Source organism: Dermacentor silvarum, chromosome 7 (genome assembly GCF_013339745.2).
Source record: "Dermacentor silvarum isolate Dsil-2018 chromosome 7, BIME_Dsil_1.4, whole genome shotgun sequence".
Classification (NCBI taxonomy): Eukaryota; Metazoa; Arthropoda; class Arachnida; order Ixodida; family Ixodidae; genus Dermacentor; species Dermacentor silvarum.
Window position 1 is genome coordinate 107,917,212 of NC_051160.1, and position 19,154 is coordinate 107,936,365.

The 19,154-nt window shown below is 46.1% G+C and overlaps 1 non-coding gene across 1 annotated transcript; it reads right to left on the bottom strand.

Annotated features, from left to right (window-relative positions):
• Window positions 1–18,684: 18,684 nt before the first annotated feature.
• On the bottom strand, window positions 18,685–18,867 carry LOC119459789 (U2 spliceosomal RNA). Its single transcript, XR_005193806.1, has one exon. It is a non-coding gene; the product is annotated as a U2 spliceosomal RNA (small nuclear RNA).
• Window positions 18,868–19,154: the final 287 nt, after the last annotated feature.

Here is a 19,154-nt window from a genome sequence, read left to right on the forward strand (position 1 = left end):
TTTCAGTATTGTATAAAATATTCACCAAGATAATTTCCAATAGAATCAGGACAACACTTGACTTCAGTCAACCAAGAGAACAGGCTGGCTTCAGGAAGGGGTATTCTACGATGGACCATATCCATGCCATCAATCAGGTAATCGAGAAATCTGCGGAGTACAATCAACCTCTCTATATGGCTTTCATAGATTATGAAAAGGCATTCGATTCAGTAGAGATATCAGCAGTCATAGAGGCATTGCGTAATCAAGGAGTGGAGGAGGCATACGTGAATATCTTGGCAAATATCTACAAGGATTCCACAGCTACCTTGGTTCTCCACAAGAAAAGTAGAAAGATACCTATCAAGAAAGGGGTCAGGCAAGGAGACACAATCTCTCCAATGCTATTCACTGCATGCTTAGAAGAAGTATTCAAGCTCTTAGACTGGGAAGGATTAGGAGTGAGGATCGATGGCGAATATCTCAGCAACCTTCGGTTTGCAGATGACATTGTCCTATTGAGCAACAATGGAGAGGAATTACAACAAATGATTGAGGACCTTCATCGAGAAAGTGCAAGAATTGGGTTGAAGATGAATATGCAGAAGACAAAGATAATGTTCAATAGCCTGGCAAGGGAACAAGAATTCAGGATCGCCCGTCAGCCTCTAGAATCTGTTAAGGAATATGTTTATCTAGGTCAATTACTCACAGGGGACCCTGATCATGAGAAAGAAATTTACAGAAGAATAAAATTGGGTTGGAGTGCATACGGCAGGCATTGCCAAATCCTGACTGGGAGCTTACCACTGTCGTTGAAAAGAAAAGTGTACAATCATTGCATTCTACCGGTGCTAACATACGGGGCAGAAACTTGGAGGTTAACAAAGAAGCTCGAGAACAAGTTAAGGACCGCACAAAGAGCAATGGAACGAAAAATCTTAGGAGTAACGTTAAGAGACAGGAAGAGAGCGGTGTGGATCAGAGAACAAACGGGGGTAGACGATATTCTAGTTGACATTAAGCGGAAGAAATGGAGCTGGGCAGGCCATGTAATACGTAGGATGGATAACCGGTGGACCATTAGGGTTACAGAATGGATACCAAGAGAAGGGAAGCGCAGTCGAGGACGGCAGAAAGTCAGGTGGGATGATGAGGTTAGGAAATTCGCAGGTGCAAGTTGGAATACGCTAGCGCAAGACAGGGGTAATTGGAGATCGCAGGGAGAGGCCTTCGTCCTGCAGTGGACATAAATATAGGCTGATGATGATGATGAAATTGCTCACTGTAAGCGGCCTACTGCGTATGCGGCCTATCCATAATTACTTGTTTAGCGTAAAAACAACGGACACGTGAAAGACAACAGGACAAGTCGTCTTTCATGTGTCCGTTGTTTTTGCGCTTAACAAGTAATTATGGATTCGCACCAACTAGCCCACCAACGCATTGTGCTGCCCATTGTATCTTGCGCTGCATTTGTCCGATCAGCACCACCGCAATGAGCACTCTCTGCTATCTGGAATGCAAGTAAATCTCCGTGCGCAAGACGAGCCGCATTCATGCACAAAATACTTTTAATTATCTCAAAAACAAGAAAAAGAAATCACCGTGCAGACTGCAATAAAGTGAACGCGCTGTATTAAGTGAGCACGCACTATTGTGCTGTGTCCGGCAAAGGAAGGTGTGCCATGAAGTGGTTGCAAGCAGGTGAGATGGACTGCCCACTAGCATACCTAATTATCTCGAAGGAGAGATCAAATTGGGATTTACATGTCGTGTACATTAGTTGAGCGCCTCTGCCTCCGTTATATAAACTGTGCCCTACATGCGCAGTTATTAAAAGCATACGTTTTTCTCCTACAACGTTAAGTATGCTTTTTTGCAGAATGCCCACTTCATCTGTGTAAGCCATCTGAACGCATGCTGTACATTATTGCAGACACGTACATTCATGCAGACACAAAGAACATATTTTTCAAAGGAGAATGATTTATTTACAATACGTGCCCAGCATAGTTTCACTGTAGGTTTTCAACACCGAATGGGGACTTATATACCAAGCTCTGACAGTAACAAATAAAAGCCACACTGCTACAGGAAACACAAAAAGCAGATCGGCAGTGTTAGTGCCTGGAGCTTTTAAAATCTGAAACAAGCATAACGCATTAACTTGCATGTACTTCATGCAGTTGCGACCAACAAGAGTTGGGCCTCTCAGTTCACCGTTTTCTCGTTCATTAAAGAAAGTTTTGTTTATAACCAAACCTACGTAAAATAGCATATAACTAACTACAACATGAGGAACAGAACACACATATGTACTAAACTTACAGTAAGGTCACATTTTCTATAGATAAGTTATCTAATGAGGAATTTAGACAGCTAAGTGGTCGCAGCTTTAATGAAAAATAGCAACCATGAATAGCATGAAAAAGAGAAAGAATGAAAGCGCTGCATGAAAATGTATGAGGTGTGTTCAAAAAGAAACCTAACTTTTGAAATAGCACGCAAACCGGCAGAGAGCACGCTGCGGCTACTGAACGCATGTAGCAGCGGGCTTATACAGCAAACTGCCATTTGCCGCGTTTCACTCTGACCATTGGTTGGTGAGCTACAGCCGGCGAAGTGCGCACGTGTACAAGCTGTTTGTTGGATTAGTGACAAAGTAAGAACGAAAGAGGTTGAAGAACAACGTGTGTGTGTGAAATTTTGCTACAAACTTGGCAAAACTTTCACAGAGACATTTCAATTGCTTAACCAAGCATACGGGGAAAACTGTATGAGTCACACTCAGTGCTATGAGTAGTTTAAGCATTTTGAACAAGGCAGAATGTCGGTTGGTGACGATCCCAAGCCTGGACGACTTTCCACATCAACAGATGATGACCATGTCAAGAGAGGGCGTGCTGCTATTCGTGGAAATTGTCGTTTAACTGTACGAGAACTACCTGACGAAGTGGGCATCAGCATAGGATCATGGCATCCTATTGTGAATGACAAATTTGAGAGGCGTCGTGTCAGTGAAAAATTCGTGCTGCGTTTGTTGACTGTCGATCAGAAACACCTGTGTTGAAATAAGCCAGGAACTGCATGCCACTGGCAATAATAATGAAAACTTCTGTAACATCGCAACAGGCAATGAGACGTGGGCTTATGGCTCTGATATAGAAAAAAAAGTGCAGTCATCGCAGTGGGTGGGCGAACAGTCTTCTCCTCCAAGAAAGCACCCATGAGTCAGCAAAAAAAAAACCAAGGTAATGGTGGTGTTTTCTGACTGAAAAGACATAGTCCATCAGGAATTTGTACCACGGGGTCGGATGGTAAACACGGCAGTTTACCAAGGAATTCTAGCGCGTTTGCGGGATGCGGTGTGCAGTAGGAAGCGTGAATTGTGGGAAACCCAGATTTAATTGTTGCAACATGACAATGAGCTAGTTCACGCGTCGCTCCTTGTCTGCGGCTATCTAGCAAAACATCACACTGTGGTGCCCCATCCACCGTACTTTCCAGGCCTAGTCCAAGAAGCCTTTTTCCTGTTTCCCGTACTTAAAATCACATTGAAAGGAAGTCGTTTCCAAGCCATAAAAGAAATTTCAAGACAATGCGACACGAGACCTACGCGCCATCCCAGAAAAAGCGTTCCAGGAGGCTTTCCAAAAATGGATGAGATGATAGGAACAATGTATTCCCAGAAGAGGTGACTGCTTTGAAAGGGACATGCATAAAATGTTGTACAATAAGCAATAAAGATGTTAAAGCAAAAGTTTAGTTTCTTTTCGAACACACCTTGTACGTATTTGAATTGAAGAGCTCTTTTGGGAGCCAAGCAACATAAAAAATCTTTTGTCTTCCGGAGCACACTCTGTGTACATGCCGCAGTGGTTGGGTGAATGCAGAGAGATCCAAGTGAAGTTTTGTTTGTATACATTGCTAACAAGAGAAAAAAAGCATTTTTAGATATGTGTTTCATTTTGACATACTTGCTCCGTCATCACAAACACATTAGATATCATTCATATATGTTCAGAGTTATTTCTCCTGATGACTCCTGGACCTCCAGGTGACCGTCGTACCTGGAAGGAAAAAGAAATGCCACTCAATGTTAGACGATTCCAAAAACTGATTCACCTTGGCCATCTTAGGGCTATGTTTGTTCAATAATTGTTCGAGGCCAATATAGTAGTGATCTTGCAAGAAACAGATCTCAATGTTAACCATAAACTTCTGAGACTGCGAGATAACGATCCGAGGTCTTTTATTTGACTGCCCTCATTTTGGTGTGGCTAAAAAATCCCACTTGACCGCACTTAATTGCACCTTGATGGGGGAGAGAATAATTGTTCAGACTGCGTTCAACACCCTTGCATTGCCCTGCTACTTGACATGTGTTCTTGCTATAGTGCACGGCATTGCATTGATGTGCACAAATGCTCTTCTTTTCAATTTTAAATCTAGGCTCTCCTGTTGCCTTTCATTCGCCTGCCTGTCTTTCTACCTTCCTGTCTTCCTATCTTTCTACCTCCTTTTGCCATGAGCATGTGTCAGAATTATAAAACTAGGTGTCCATGATTTACTACAGAAAGCTGAACAACCCATATCACACACTTCACATGTGAATAACTCAGAGATTGTGAACGACATGCGCATGTGTCCGACCTTTGAATTTACAGCATTGCATTAGAAATTTCACTGCCATTATTAGCACTAAAGTCCATCCCTAATTAATGTGAATATAATGAGTGCATACACAGTGTAAACAAAGTAATGAAGCCATGACAATAGACACAAATACATAATGTTCTGGCAAGCAACTCTGGCGCAACACCGCCCCGGGAGCAGACGGAATACAGTACCGGCTTTTAAAAAACCTCGACGACAGACCGATAAAAGAACTTACAGATTATTTTCAGTACCACTGGCTAGAGGGCACGCTGCCGCAAGAATGGTGGCACGCCGATATTACAATGATGCCAAAACCAGGAAAGCAGCCCTCTCTAAACCAACTGAGACCCATCTCGCTCACATCATGCATAGGAAAGTTATTTGAAAACGTCGTCCTGGCAAGGCTTCAGCCGTACCTAGAAGTGCAAGCCTTATTGCCGCACACAATGTTCGGTTTTCGACCGCGGCTATCCACTCATGACGTACTACTGCAAATTAAGGAAGAGCTAATTGACCATATCAGCACTCAACAAAGCACAGCCATCCTTGCGTTAGACCTGAAAGGCGCGTTTGATAACGCAGCTCATGACCTCATACTCACCAATCTAGCGGCAACAAAGTGTGGCCGACGACTATACAATTACGTCCAGGCGTTTCTTAAAGATCGCACTGCGACTATAGGCATCGGAAATATACGTTCGGACTCTTTCCCTCTTGCGGGAAAAGGCACGCGACAAGGGTCAGTGCTTTCCCCCGTGCTATTTAACATAGCTATGAGCAGACTACCTGCACTACTAGATGTCATACCGGGAATTAGGCATGCACTTTACGCTGATGATATCACCATCTGGGCCACCAGTGGCTCAGATGGTGAAATACAGGACGCACTACAAGCAGCAGCCGATGTCACCCAGAAATATGCACGGGCAGGGGGACTTACGTGCGCAGCTCAAAAGCCAGAACTGCTTATAGTAAAAAAACTCCAAAGGAAACATCACCTACGGCCTGACATCACGGTGACTATCAAGGGTGAACCTGTAAATAAGGTGAACAAATTACGCTTACTAGGATTCCATGTTCAAGCCAATGCGAAAGCGACATATACCCTGACCCTACTGAAGAAACAGATTAATCTAGTAGTGCACATAATCCGGCGGGTCAGGAACCGCCGCCACGGCCTAAAGGAATCCGATGTCATGTGCATCATAGACGCTTTAATCGTAAGCCGCATTACCTATCACGCACCTTACCACCGACTCACCCAAAACCAAACAAACCAGCTAGACAGACTCATACGAACAGTGGTGAAAACGGCGACAGGCCTTCCTATCTACACCTCAACAGCCAGACTATTACAGCTTGGTTTGCATAACGCCATGGTCGAATTATTCGAAGCCCAGAAAGTCGGTCAGATTGAACAACTGAAACGTACATTGACAGGAAGGTACGTACTCAGACAATTACGTTACCCAACATCAGAGTTTTCCCCACGAGAGCCCCTGTCAATCGCCCCAAACATCAAAGCAAACATTACAGTGGCCCCCATACCTCGGAATATGCACCCCGAACACCATAAAGGCAGGCGCACTGCACGTGCAATGGCACTGCACGTGCAATGACACTGCACCGAGCATACTGCAACGACCTCGACACCTTCTATATACAGACGCCGCGTGCTACCCCGACATTACAGCCAAAGTGGTAGCGGTGGCCGACTGGAGGGGCGAAGCACTATTATCAGCCACAATACGCACTGACAACTGCACGGAAGCCGAAGAATGTGCCATAGCCCTCGCCATCAGCGCTTAACCCCCAGATAAGATCATATATATTCTTACAGATTCCCAGCAAGCCTGTCGAAACTACACACAAGGACGGATTTCACCGATCGCTCATAAAATTCTACACAAGAAGCAAAACATTCCACTAGTTCACCTAGTCTGGACACCTGGGCATGCGTCTCTCCCTGGCAATAGACGAGTTGCAAAGCAAGATTCGTTGCAACGCCATCTGTATTTGTGTACAGGAAGTAGCCAGCGGCCGCCATTGTGCATGAATAGTCGTGTGCGTTTCGCCCGTTTGGTACGCGCGTGATACCGGCTTGGCGTACTGAATCGACGTTTGTGGCGAACTCATCCTTTTTCGTGCTGTTGTCGGGCGACTGTGAACTGGTGCCATGCCAGTTAACTGCTGTGTGCCACTGTGCACGCAATTTGGTGGCTTTGACAAGTCTGGACAAAAAGTAAGTTCCTTCTTGCTGCATCGCACCTCCGTAGTGCGCTTGTCAGGCAGTGGCTTGTTTTTGTCATTAAGCATGTTTTTACTTATTAATATCGCTAGATATGTGACTTAATTCATCTATAAGTGATCTCGATACGCTTTAGCGATGAAATTAAGGGCGAAGCAATGAATGCGATAGCAACACAGAAATGTCATACGATGTAAGGTGAGTGGCTTTGGTAGCAATATGAAATGTAGTAAACATGAGCTGATTAAGTAAGCAGGTGTGCTGCGGCGTAAGTAGACCGACATGAAGAGAGACTCGATGACCACGAGAAGGCGCGTGTGAAACGGTGGTGTTGATAAGAAGCGCTTCCCGTGGGCAGCGCGCGTGCGAAGGGACACACCTGTAGCGCTGCACTGCAGATCCGGGCAGTATTACATGTGTAGCGTGCGTTGGAAAATGTGGCCCGACTATTACTAACTGAATGAACAAGCGTGGTGTGAGCGCGCACAAACAAACATGAATAGATCACACTGAATGACTGCAGACAACGACTGTCAAAACGGTGGCAGCAAGCAGCGGGCGAAGGTACGTGCGGTCTATCGCTTCAACGGAAACTGAGCGTGCATAAAGGTCAGAGCCGTGTGGAGATGCGGCGAGCGACGAGCGCGGTTGCTGGCAGAGGAAAAGTGCGCCCCCCCCCGCTCCCTCCGGTTCTGGCTGCCCGCTTCCTTGCTTGCGCGTGGGAGAGATAAGAGACCGTGCGGTCGAGCGACGAGCGCGGTTGTTGGCACAGTAGAAGTGCCCCCCCCCCCCGCTCCCTCCGGCGCTCGCTTCCCGCTTCGTTGCTTGCGCGTGGGAGATTGAGTGCGTTCGCTCTCCGTGCTAGCGCGCGTCCCCGCACGCTTCCGCTCGGGCATACGGCGCGCGGTGAAGATTTTATCTATACGGAACCTCACGGCGACGGCGACGGCGACGCCGACGGCAGAAACGTCGTGTTGAATAGGTAAATGCCTTTAAAAACCTGAAACGATTTGCGGTTTGTGGGATGCGGCACGATGTTTACCAGACGCCGTTACATGGTTTTGACCACTCGTCTCCCTAAGCAAAGGGCTATATCGTTGTGTTACACTGTAAAAGGAACGTTTTTAGACCGTGCTGTGCGCGCATACTACCATTCTTTAAGGGCGGAGGCCATTTGTGGTTTGTCACAGCTCTGCGAATGTTTACGTCGAAGCACCGTCTTCGCCGTTTATGTTGGTGGCGAAACACATCCGGTTCACGTTGTTCGCAGGCAGTACTTGTGTCGTGTGATGTGGTCAAGTAAGACGGATAAGTGTGTGTGGACCGACAATGTCAGACATACCGTGCATTTCGCCTGACGGCTGCATTACTGTGCACACGCACTTATAGTCGAGCCCTGTATGTATGTCAAAACGGCTTTTCGTGTTTATTTTGCTATAAAGTTACTGTATGTGCCTTCATCGAAAAAAAATCCGGTCTGTTGTCGTAAAGCCCTGCGCATATAAGCACCTGAAATCGAGAAATTCGCAACGGTGCAGCCATGTGCGTACACCGCGGTTGCGCAGATTTGTCGAGTGTTCGAAACCATAACTGTCTTGCATAGCATCGTCAATTTCTTGTTTTAGGAGAGCATTGTTTAGATATGTCCCAATCAAGACAGAAAACATTCTGAATATTGACTTTTATTCACAGGTGTCATACCACAGATTCCAAAGAGACCAGGACATATACAAAACGTGGATTGCAGCCATCAGGCGAGACGAAGGCCCACTCTTCACAGTTTCGAAGGCCACCAGGGTCTGCTCTCTCCACTTTCTTGAGAGTGACTTTGTTGCTAACGTTGCTAATGGTTACCGACACTTACACCAGTCTGCTGTGCCATCCACATTTTTATTCAAGCAGCCAAAGCCGCCGAGGAAACCACCAGCTCAACGGGCACCACTTCAGAAAGTTGCATCATCTAAAAGGAAGTGTAAGGGTAAGGCTCAAGGGCTTCCCACTACAGGACAAAAGGTAGACACCCGTAACGATAACCGAGCAGATGACAAAGAAAACTCAGCAGATAGATGCAACAAAAATAGTGAAGGCACTGATGTCTTCAATGTTGAATATACGGGCTCCACTTTGCTTCCTGACAAACAGCAACAGTCACCAGAAGAACCAGCCTCTGGAAGTATTTGTGCATGCAGAGAAAATATTTCTGCCCTAGAGCAGGAGCTGGCTGCAAGCAAAGCAAGCGAAGCAGATACACAGGCTGAAAATAAACACGTGAAGCTGCAAGTAAGTTCTTTAGGAGAAACTATTGCTCTCCTACAAAATAAACTCGCTGCAAGCAAAGCAACTGAAGCAGAAAATCAGCGCCTGAAGCTGCAAATGAAGGCGCAAAATAATGAATTAAAGCTGCTTCGTACGGAGCTTGTCACTGCACAGAAAAATATTGAGAAGCTGGAAGAATTGCCTCCATTTGGAATTGAAAGATTCAAGGACAACGCTGATGACATTGAGTTTTACACTGGACTGCCCAGCTACAAGCACTTCTGTGCTCTCATGCATCTCCTTGATTTTGGAGAAAATGGTGAAAACATTGCACGCAAGCGTACGAGGAGTGGGCTACGAAATGTTGAATATAGAGGTCGGCGACACAAGATTGGTGTAGAGAACCAACTCTTTCTTGTGCTTGTTAAACTTCGAGTTGGCTTATTTCACAGACACATCGGCCACTTGTTCAACGTCTCTCTCAGCACGGTGTCAAGAATTTTTTCTGCAGTACTCGACTATATCTATTTGCAAGTAACAGAAACGACAACATGGATATCACGACAAGCCATTGATGCTGCCATGCCATCTGCTTTCAAGGAGAAATATCCATCAACACGTGTCATCTTGGATGCCACTGAGATTAGATGTGATGTGCCAACATCTTTTGTGACGCAATCACAAGTCTATTCCTCATACAAGTCTACCCATACGGTCAAAGCCCTCGTAGGCATCTCCCCTCATGGAGAACTTACTTTTGTTTCGGAACTATTTACTGGGTGTACATCTGACAGAGAGTGTGTGGAGAAGAGTGGATTTTTTAGACCTGAAGTTTGACACAGGTGACTCAGTCATGGCTGACAAGGGATTTAAAATAAAAGACCTGCTGCAAAGCAAGAAAGTAATGCTGAACATTCCACCCTTCCTCATGCATGGGCAATTTACTCCCGCAGAAGTGGAGGAGACTCAGGAAATCACAGCAATCAGGATACATGTGGAAAGGAAGATCAAGAAAATCAAGGGATATCACATTTCTGACCGCTCGATTCCAATCTCCCTTGTACCCTTAGCGAATCAGATGTGGGCCGTGTGTGCCTTCCTGAAAACTTCCAGCCATCAGTTCTGAAAGATACAAACTGATCTGTCCACAGTGTTCCTTAAGGACGCCTTATTTTCTGGTCATATGTTGTCAATCCTCACTACCTCGTGGTGCTGCCATCTTCTGTGCAATAAAATGTTTGCAGCCCTACTTGTCGTTTTGACATGCCATTTTTGCGTTGTCTTCTGTATCAGATTACAGTGCTTGACAGATATGGCAGCAGTGTGTCAATGTAAAAGTTGTCGAGCACCTCGCTGGCACTTTTCCATTCATTCTCATTACATCTTATTCGTTCGATCAAAAGGAAATCTCCTCCATATACCACAAAGTCACCCCAGCGCAACTGTGATACACCCATCTGCCCAAGCAGTTGATGATAATACTGGTGGTCCCTCTTAAGCTCTGGTACACCATCCCTGATTATGCAACAGAAATCAGTGTTTAGACGGGCAGACGCCTTGTGGTCACGTAGAGAGTAGGGACACATGATCTCTACTACACCAGTAGGATTGTTCTGTGGGGTCGTACACAATCCTGTTGGGCGACGCACCCAACCAAGGAAAGGCTGGGTTAACCAGCAATCCACAGGTACTAACTGTAGGAGCGTGGCCCAGACGGCGTAGAGCATCCTCGTAGCGTTGAGCAGCTAGCGGTTCCATCTTGATGCCGTAACTGGAAAAATGTAACGGAAATAAACTGAGTGCAATGTTAGTTACTGCACAATGTCTATTACAATTTTTGGAATATGCTAATGCCACTCTGTGGTATATATACTTAGTTCATGCATTTACAAGGATGAAAAGAAAATACTAACTTGACTGCAGCAACTCTAGAAAGGTCTCTGGCAGCTGTGAGGTTTTGCAGGCCCTTTACAGTCCACTCCTTCCTATTCAGGACCACACCAAAGTTGGAGGATGTGACACGAAGCCGGCGTTCCTGATGCCATGTTGCACTTTTTGCCTGCTGGCGGCTGTCCTTTTCAAGTGCTTCAGCTGCCACTGGTCTCATACATATCTCCTGATGCATGAAATAAATGCCAGACAGATGTGAAAATTAAAAACATTGCATGTTTCTCACACTCAGTGCACACAAAGGCCTAACGGATAAAAAGATTTACATCTTAATATTTGTGGGGTTGCTAAAAATACAAAATATTACGTCTGTCCGATACGACCTAGTGATGGGAAACTATATGAATGTGCGCATCTATGTGCTACCAAACCGGTGTAAAGGCAATTAAAATATTAAATGTGATGACTCAGCCTATAGCATCGAAACCATGGCTAAATATAATTCACACAAGGGTTTGGCACCAACACACAACATTTGAGAGATTCATAGTAATTCCTTACAAGGAACATTGACCACCCTCTGACCTGCACAACACTGTTTGTCCCAAGGTGTGCTGGAGGGTGCCAGGCTGTGATGCTTTCGAAGAAAGTGAGAGTCGGGATGCTTTCCCAAGGATCTTCTTCGTTTGCTGGTTGTAAGCCAGAAAGAAAAACGGTGAAACCATGTGGCAGCAGGGACTGCTGGTAGCTCTGTGGCGGCAATGAGGACACCAGCCCGAACCTGGACTGCACGGTCTCGCCTTCGTCGGTTAGGAGGAGCGCTTTCGCGAAGTCATTATCGGGGTCAAACGAAAGCAGCTCTTGAGCAAACTTTTGCTTCGCCTCTTCTTGCTCCTGCCTATTTCTACGGCGTACACGGCACTCCTTCGGCAAGGCAAACTTTGGCGCACTAGTCCCGTCTTCTTTCACTTTGCGCCAGTCCACGGATTGAAGCGGGCATCCTCTGATCGCGCTTCTGCGGGGAATCCTTCATTGCTGAGCAAATCCGTGCACGAGAGCTGGTCCGGCGCCTCGGAGAAACCCTTTGAGTGTAGGAGCATGACAGTCCTCAAAACAGCGATCATGTGGTTGCAGGCGAGCTTTCCTGCCGGGCTGTCGCAGCCTCCATCGATGATGCGTGTCGTGTCCAATGCTATCATCACGGAATACGGTGGCGCGTTCTTTTTTTTGCTTCGGTAGCATGGCGCCTTCAAAAAGATGAGCCCGGCGCTGGAAATAAATAAAGAATGCTAAGCTCCTCCATCCATGACTTCAGACAAGAGAATCAACTATATCACCAACTCATCTATAATTTGTTTTCTTAAACCTAAGCTTAAATAAAGTCATGATGATTTCTTAACATTCACACAACAACAAAGCGCTTTTATCACAGAAGGTCAACGGTTGCGACTATCGCCCGTTTACATGCGATACAGTTGCAGAATTATTTACCTGCTTTGGGTGACATTGGTCTTCAGGGCACATACGTTGACGTACGATTCCACGTGAAAGTTGTAGCTTCGTTCGTGGCTTCGTTTCGTTCCCGATCGTCCTGCATAAAATTCATGTACGCTCCGATCTGACAGCGGAGGTAAGACGGCGAGGTCGTTCTTCCATCCAGTGATGGGGAAAATTACCTTCCCTGAATGGTGCGACATCGTTGGGAGTGATTGCACAAACACGGAACAGAAAATGCTACGCAGACGATTATTCACGTCAAGATAAAACTTGTCTATCCCTATCGCATTCGCATGTGTACTGCGTTTTGTGTAGTGTTTTCATGCACGATGGCGGCGCTGCACAGTGTTGCTTGAACACTCCAGAGCTTTTTACAGTGTTGCTGGCATTTATGCAACTCGTCTATGAGCGCGTTCATGCGGCAGCCCGAGGCCTAACCCTCCAGGCACCGGTGGAAGACCAGTCCAACCCAGACAAGGTGGAAACGATACCGCTTACATACACGCATATACTACAACACCACAGACTATCCCGTAGAACATTCCCTCCACCACACGTGAAGCTAAACCGTGCAGATGCAGCCGCTTGGCGTCAGCTCCAAACTAATACGTTCCCCAGCCTTGCTCTCCGCCACACTTTTTACCCTAGCCAGTATCCCGACAAATGTCCTTTCTGTTGTGGTCACCCAAACCTCTACCATTCTACGTGGGAATGCTCCAAACCACCCGGCTTACCTAGAATACCCAACCCCTCCCCATCCCAGTGGGAAGCCGCTCTTTCCAGCACAGCCTTCGACGACCAGCGATGCCTGATCGACCGGGCCAGCCGGATAGCAGCCGCAAATGGGGCACTGGACTGAGGGCTCCACCCTCTGGGACTTCGTTTTAAAACATAAAATAAAGTTTTATACTACTACTACTACTACTACTACTACTACTACTACTACTACTGGCAAGCAACTAAAGAAAGAAACATACGTTCAGTTGCATTCTTCACGTTATGTACAAACACAATTCACTGGCCTCTTCTAAATCAACTCAATGTGCTTGGGCTTATGGTTTATCTCACAGTCATATTTTCTCACACTTGCAGGTAATTATTAATTGGCCCACATTGCGAACTGGCTCTCCGGGGCACTCATTTTGTCCCTTACACTTACTAGCATCCAGTTGTACTTGCATTTATACTGGCCTAAACTCAGTGACTTCCCACTGTTCTGAAATCAGAAAAAATTTGTGAGAGGCTCTCGAATGCGTGTCTATCTCTAGTGATATTACAGCTCGTGTAAGTGCTTCAATGCATCTTGTATCTTTCTGAGCCCCACACCAGTTTTGAGCTGGCAAAATATGAGCTTATTCTTCGTGTGCTTCATAATAAGCATATATTTCCGCACTGCAATGAACAGCCATTTCTGGTCTTATTTTGGCTTACCCGTGCGGTGGTCCACTCCAAAGTTCCAATGGAGAGCCCGGCGTTCTGCTTTCATGGGTGGCGTTCTTATTAGTGTTGACGTCCCACTTTATTCCTGTGTAGAAAAAAAATTCAGTTAAGCGAGAATAAAAAGAAAACGCAGAAATTTGATAACTCGAGAAGCATAAGCTCATAAGAAAGGTTTTATTAAGGCCTATTTTGGGGCTAGTGGGCACTTCATAGTCGCAAATCAACGCAACATAGCAATCACCTCACAAAAGCAAAATGTCCAACTCGTAATGCACTTTAGCGTCTGTTATAGTTTTTTTTTAGCTATGCATGCAGCGCTTTTATCTCACAACAATATGTGTGAAATTATGGAACGACGCAAGTACTGAAAACCAGATTTTCCCGTCTGCTATAAAACTTGAAATTACTACAATCGACGTGACATGTCGCGTTGTTGAAATTTTGCCAGTTGCACAGAACTTCGCCCCTTCTACAAGTAATGAGTGTACTGCTTATCTCGAAGAGATAATGTGGCAAATCCTGCGGCTAGTGCAAACCGTCACTTCGGAGCTGCTGCGTCGTCGGAGTTAGTCACGCAAGCTTCGAGCTAAATTGGGCTTTGAATTTTAGTGAACTCGACGCATTAAACAGGAAAGCCAAAAATCTACGCAAATCGACACACTACACAGATGAAAGTGCGTAACACAACAGAAAATCTTTTTAAAATATAACCGCCGTTTGACAAACTGCAACTACGAAATGCAATGAATTAATCACGCAAAGCGCACGAAAGGAATTTAAAAAAAAGGCACATTTCATGGTTAGAACGCTACACGCTATTACCAGCGCCGCTATAAAACGCAAGCCTTAACGAACATTTTCGCATGAAGTTTCAACAAATGGACACCCGACTGCGCAAGAAAAAAAATCGCCTGCAATCATACAGTTGGGGGAAACCTAAACGGAGCTACGTCTGCAGTTATAACTACTTCACACACCAAAACTTCCAATGCGCGTGTTCGCATTAGTACTACACGTTCAGATATTTAAATCACCGACATTCGTTATGTGCTGGCTCATAATAATGCAATGGTCGAAATTAAGCATTTAGTAAGCGTAGCGTATAGGAAGCAAAATTCGACCTACCAAATAGGCACAGGTTCGCAGCTGTACAGCACGCCCTCCCGGGCCCGCCGATCCAGCGCACATGGCGGCCCGCCGCCGCTGATCGCCCATGTGGACGTTGTACTCGCATGAGTTGTCGAAGTTGCACTGAATTTTTATTGCGATAGCAATTATATGGACACTTCAACCGGATTTCTGCCGTCGGCATCGCCGTCGCCGTCGCTGCGAGGTTCCGTATAGATAAAATCTTCGCCGCGCACGGTATGCCCGAGCGGAAGCGTGCGGAGACGCGCGCTATCACGGAGAGCGAACGCACTTAATCTCCCACGCGCAAGCAAGTAAGTGGTAAGCCAGCGCCGGAGGGAGCGTGGGGGTAGGGGGGGGGGGGGGCACATTTACTCTGCCAACAACCGCGCTCGTCGCTCGCCCGCACCGTCTCTTATCTCCACATGGCTCTGACCTTTGTATGTGCTGTGCATTCGGCGCTCAGTTTCCATTGAAGTGATAGACCGCACTTACCTTCGCCCGCTGCGGCGTATGCGCTTGCTGCCAGCGTTTTGACAGTCCTTGTCTGCAGTCATTTAGTGTGATCTATTCATGTTTGTTTGTGCGCACTCACACCACGCTTGTTCATTCAGTTAGTAATAGTCGGGCCACATTTTGCAACGCACGCTACACATGCAATGCTACCCGGATCGGCAGTGCAGCGCTACAGGTGTGTCCCTTTGCCCGCGCTGCCCATGGGAAGCGCTTCTCATCAACACCATCGTTTCACACGCGCCTTCTCGTGGTCATCGAGTATCTCTTCATGTCGGTCTACTTACGCTGCAGCACACCTGCTTACTTAATCAGCTCATGTTTACTACAATTCCATATTGTAGTAACGTTTAAAAAACCACTTTTAAAAAAGCTACAGCATTACGGATTCCGTGGGGCATTTTTCACACTTATGCAAAGCTACTTGAGTGATCGCCAGCAGCAGGTACAACTTAATAACTATAAATCAAGCTTTCGATCCCTAAACAGCGGAGTACCGCAGGGAAGCATTCTAGGGCCTCTACTTTTTAATGTATATATTAATGACGTAGTAAGAATAGATGAAAATACCCAATTTATATTTTATGCTGACGATACTAGTTTGTTTTTTTAGGATCAGATTTATTGGAAATTCAAACCAGAACAAATAACGTACTCGCGAAACTGCATACCTTTAGTTTGAACAACTCGCTAACTATAAATACGTCAAAAACAAAAGCGGTTTTATTTAGAGCTAAAAGCAAGAAAGTCAACTTTGATTTAGCGCTTTTTCTTGGTCCATCAAAAATTGAGGTGGTTCCTGCTGTGAAATGTCTTGGTGTACTCTTTAATGAAAACATGTCCTGGGATTTGCAGTCTGATTCTGTTTGTTCCAGTCTTTCTCGCGAGGTTGGTATATTATCGCGCACAGGTTTTATTTTGCCTGAGAAAGTAAAACTGTTATTGTATAATTCACTTGTCCTTTCAAAACTGTGCTATTGCTACCTAGTCTGGGGAACCACCACAATTTCCAACATTCTGAGGATTTCTAGATTACAAAAAAGGGCTGTCCGTTTGATTGTCAATGATCCGTATAATGCACACACAAGGCCCATCTGTAAAAATCTAAACGTAATACCTGTTGACGACTTGTACGAATCTTTACTAATGAAACACTACAAACAAGGCATTAAAACAAACAATCTGTGCTTGAAAGAACTTGCTAATTTGACTGAAAGATTGCATGTTTACGACACGCGCGGAATCACTTTTTGGTTTACGCCACGGACCCGTACTAATTATGGCCGACAAATGATCGCATATACATTGCCTACTCTTTTAAACAACCAGCATTGTTTTCTGTAATGCTGCTGCTACCAAGTTTCGATTTTGTACTGGAAAGTTTCTCCAAGTTTTCATAAATTTTGATGTCGTTCAGAAAAGTAAATATTTGCTTTTTAATGTGAATTTCAACACTGTTAGTTTTATTTTCCGATGTATAGTTTTGCCATTATAAGCTTGTCGCATAGGAACATATTTTGTTGCCCCTGTCAAAGTGCAATTATCGGGTACAGACCCCGTCAAGCCTTTTTTTTTGGCTTTTAGTCTGTGCCCCCAGCATTTTGTACATGCTATAATGTACCATAATGCCGAAATAAAATGAATGAATGAATGAATATTGCTACCAAAGCCGCTCACCTTACTTCGTATGACATTGCTGTGTTGCTATCGCATTCATTGCTTCGCCCTTAGGGCGAAACTGTGACATTTTCTTGCAATTTCCGGTAACAACGGTGGATGTGAACATCACTGACATCACCGAGAGCGTTCACCGACGCGGCCAGATCACTTCACAACACGAACACAGTCGCATAACGTCGCCGGTACAAAGATATGACGATAATTACCGCCGAAAACAATCGCCTCGTACGCCGGCATGCGCCATGTTCTCGCGCTCCTTCCCGGTTCGATCGGCGCAGCCTTTTCTCCTCCTCCGCCATCAAAGCAGCGCGGAGGCGTCGACTTGTTTCTCTTCGTTATCTCCTTTTGCCTTTCGCTTTACTTTCTCCCTCTAAGCATTACCCTCACTGCTCCTTACAGCTTTTGCTTTGTAACGCCCTCTCAACGCTTCGGTGCGCGTCAAATTTGCCAGGCTGCATATAAGCGTTGCGTCTGCTCGCGGCCGCATATAGCGGGCCTAGCTGCCGCCGTAGGCTTTGTCACGCATAATATTGCTTGAAAGTCCGTTTATATGCAGACTTTTACGCTGGAACGAAAATATACCGCATATGTGCCGGACTTTATACGGTACTTGACTAAGAGTGTAATTATGTATGACATGTATTTATGCCTTAAGAAGAAATTCCTTTCATTGTCTTCTTTATTTTATTTTTTTAATGCCGCTCTGGGATGTTTTGCGATCGCGGGCCGGGTTCGGCTCGGTTTCAAGCCGGGCTCGGGCCGGGTTGGGGCCTGAGGCAAAGGGGTGGCGGTCTGGGCCGGGCGGGTAACTTAGATTATTTCCGGGCCAGGGCCGGGCCCGGGTCTTGCCATAAACCTTTCGGTCGGGCTCGGGCGGGCAGCCCAATGTAAAAACGGGCCTGGGCCGGGCCCGGGCTGAACAAATCGGCCCACGCAGTGCTCTAAGTGCGCAAGGGGGCGGATCGGCTTCTATTCCGCCAGAAAATGCGTAGTTTGAGCCGTCGCGTGGGGTCACGCGCGCCTTAACTTGAAAGCGATCTGCAGACGGCTGACACCTTTGTGCGCGCTGATTTCGCCGCTCAGTTCGCTTTCAAGCGATAGACAGCACGAATGGCACTTCACTCGCTGCTGCTGTCAGGCTTGCTCACTCCAGCGTTTTGACAGCGAGTGTCCGCACTCATCAAGTCTGAAGTGTTCATGTTTGCTTGTGTGCGCTGACAACAGAATTCAGTTAGTAAACGAATGTTTCTTTCTTTATGAGTCCCATGAAACTAATATCCTTACTTGGTATAGCTGTTGACTAATTTGCTATTGCAATTAATACTTCGCCTTTCGGTGAAACTGAGTGTTGCTGCGAAGCTGTATATGGCTTGTTTCCAGCGGATCGATGCCTATAGAACAAAAATTCCGAAGATAGTGCAATACCGGCCGACCCGCGGCGGAGGTAAAGCAGGCTTCAAGCACTCCGCCAAGTTGCAAAAGTAACTTTAATATCTTAGGTCCAAATACTACCCGCATCAGATATTAGGCAGATAACAGACACTGCACTTTGACGCGCGTTGGCAATGTATACATTCGCACCATACACGCGTACGCCATACCGCGTATTAAAACTAGTGCCTACCATTCTGAGTGTCTTCTGTCTCCTGACGCCATGCTCTACGTAGGCTCATTTCCTCAGTTCTGCTCGGAATGTGAAATGGGTAGGCCGCGTGTTGTACGGTCTGAAGAACAACAGCGTGCCTACCAAGAAAGACGGCGTGAACAGACAAGGGAATGGGTGCGGTGGCGGCGGAAGGAGACCACCAATAATGAGCGGGCCGCGGACGCCAAGGACCGCGAGTCGAAAAGAAATGCG